The sequence below is a fragment of the Engystomops pustulosus genome, chromosome 6, assembly GCF_040894005.1.
Source record: "Engystomops pustulosus chromosome 6, aEngPut4.maternal, whole genome shotgun sequence".
NCBI lineage: Eukaryota > Metazoa > Chordata > Amphibia > Anura > Leptodactylidae > Engystomops > Engystomops pustulosus.
The window spans coordinates 34,152,076-34,155,032 of record NC_092416.1 but is presented as its reverse complement, the minus strand read 5'-3'; the positions used below and the strand labels follow the sequence as shown (position 1 = coordinate 34,155,032).

At 42.4% G+C, this 2,957-nt stretch overlaps 1 long non-coding RNA gene across 1 annotated transcript; it reads right to left on the bottom strand.

Moving 5' to 3' along the window:
• Positions 1 to 1,355: 1,355 nt before the first annotated feature.
• On the bottom strand, positions 1,356 to 2,576 carry LOC140065642 (uncharacterized). The gene is made up of 3 exons (XR_011847993.1): positions 2,309 to 2,576; positions 2,121 to 2,220; positions 1,356 to 1,662 (listed from the first exon to the last, which is right to left on the bottom strand). It is a non-coding gene; the product is annotated as an uncharacterized lncRNA (long non-coding RNA).
• Between the last annotated feature and the right edge of the window lie 381 nt (positions 2,577 to 2,957).

Here is a 2,957-nt window from a genome sequence, read left to right as displayed (position 1 = left end):
AGTTCTCATTTGAAGCATCTGAAGTGTACACGCTGAGCAGATATTAAACAGTTCTACATTCATTCATCATCTATTCAATACTCTTTTGTGTCCATCACATTGTTTGTGCTCATAAAACTTGTACACTACATCGCTGTAAAAGTGACACTTCTTAATAAAAGAGATGAATGACACTACAGTGAAATGTACTTGACTGGATGCTATTAACTACAAAAAGGCTATAAAAACGCACAAGGTAACTCCTAAATAAACCATAGGACATTCCATCCTATACCATGTACTGAAAATCTGGTATAAGACTCATATATATGATGTCAAATTTAGAGCTAAAAATTGCTGGCGGAAATTTGACCCTGATACTTTTTAGTAAGATTAAGTGGGTAGATACTCATGTGACAGAATAAATATACTAAAAACTTCTGCCTTACATCTTTGTGATTGATACAGAGAAGAACCAATAAGACTGCTTTCACGTATGTTGCTTACATTGCATTTTGAAATGCAAAACACCAGCTATGGGACCCAGAGTGTCAGGGGGCCCGACATCCATCCTGACATACTAAGGAATGAAGAATGTGCACCATTATATACAAATTAATCTGCAATATATATATATATATATATATCAGAGCACATCTTCCAGTATACAGCATGAATCGGCAGCTCAGATAAGAAATGTCGTGGAAGAGGGAAGGAAGAACAGAAGGACAGGACTAAGGATCTCTCATCTCTAATTCCTGCCGTGTACTTACCCCATGTGGTCAGCAGCTACTGGGACAGATCTGTGTAAGTGTATAAATGAGGGGATGAGGACCCCAATTCAGAAGTCTCCAATGGGGTCCTACCTCTCCTATTTACGCCCCTTGTTTGTTGTCAAACGAATACAAAATGGCTTGAAGGAAGACATTTTTAGGGACCGAAATGGGATCCTTCTTACTGCTGACTCTACTGCTGATTTTAAGGATTTTGGGACACTTACAATACAAAAACTCTCCATGTCAACCCCCAATATGCTAATTTCTTGACTACCTTGCCTGCACACGGGAAGGTCCCCAGCCTCAGGGCTCGTTCCTTATCCAAACAGTATAGAAGACTAGTTCCAACACTTAAATTGGGAAATTAAATTCAGGTGTCACAGGTTTATCCAGATAGGAATGTGGTGACAGGGGTCTTCATAAGTCATGATAGGGTCTAGTTAGAAAAACTAGATTGGGGCACACCTAAGTCTAACATGCGAAAAATGTCCACATCTCTATACTGCGAGATCCATGCATACCGACACACATATTTATATCATACATGTCACAAAAATGTGTCTAATGATTCTACATTTCTAACATTTTTCCAGATCTGCATTAGTCAAGGTCCTTCAGAAACAAGGTGCCATACTCAGAGGTTTTCCTACCACAGAGTAACGCCTACGAGTTTGATCTATGGTATCCCACCTGATAGGACCCTCGATAGTCAATAAAGTGCATGGTAATAGACAGCCAGTGCTTGAGTTATTTGGACTGATGAAGATCAAGCCAACTCTTCTCCAATGCTCCATTGACATGGGACATCCAGTTCTCCTGAGTAGAACTGCTTGTCTACTTCAGGCAGCCACACCAACAAATCGTTGTGGGTGCCAAGTGTCGGACTCCGAAACTTGATGTTGATGACCTGTTTTGAGGATAAAGCATCATTATCTTAGCGTTTGACAACCCTTTTTAGAGCTGTGCCACAGCTAGGGTTGAGGCCTTTAACGTGTGGACCATATACTTGGTGAAGAACCCTAATTATATTTGCCCTGGGCCCGAAAGTAAGACTACACCGATCATGGAGAGGTCAATGCGCCAACTTGAAGATAGATTGAAGGCAATGGATAGTAAGGAATGGTAGGTAGGGGTGGGTTACCCTGTATTTCAAGTGACAACGTATCCTTTGTCATGTAAATCCCTCGTCTTATGATCATTTTAGTAAGTCACACTTGTAAAAAGGGTTATGGGTCCTCAGGGCTTTTCTGTTAACATCAGGTTGTCTGTCAGCCAGACACCACGTTAGACATGAGAAGTAGTGAAGTTACATGGAAACAATCACCTGACACACATTCACTTACTTAACGTCTTAATCATTTTTACCTTCATACAACAAGTATTGCCTCAAGAAGCAGAAGAATCGCCTCAAAACAAGGGCACAGCCCTCTTGATTCCATGCTTCCACACCAATTATTCTTCTTTACTACAAAAAAATGGAACCATTTTTAAAATTTATTTAAAAAGAAACCCCTTAATTTCTCTTTTGTTGACTGTCCCACTAGGGCACTTACACTGGGGATACTTTAATTCCTTACAATACATTGCAGTACAGTGTATCTGTCAGTCTATTACTGACAGTTTGCCTGTTCCACCCAGTCTTGGACTGAGCCTAATAGGCCACTGTATATGGCAAACACAGAGGTCTTCGTCAGAAATCTGCCTGCCATGGAAACCCCCCAGCACCTCAGGATTGTGTTATGGGGGCCGAGGGAGTGACCCTGTTCCCTCTGTTTCTCTCCTTAGCTGCTGTAATTGTGCTTGATCATGACAGTTAAGGGGTTAAACTGCCCAGCAAGGAGAGATCTACCTGCCTGGTAGACACAACAGGACAAGGCTGTAACAGCCGGTCTCCTGCTGCGGATCACGCTGGCACACTGACAGTGCCAGAGTGATTTGGAGGACAAAATAGATCATCCAACATCCAACTTACAGACAACCCCTAGTTACAGTAGGACCGCTCTGCCTATACAGTCATATTGGGGCAAATTTACTTACCTGGTCCTGTCGCGAACCCCGATTAGGACGGTCCGACGAGTCCGGCGTGATTTATGAAGATCGTGCGCCCGAGCTCCTGCATCCGTCGCTTCCCCGGAGTTCACCTTCTTCTTCCCGGTGCTTGTAAGTGCGTGTCTTGCTACACAATTCTAAATGTTAAATCTT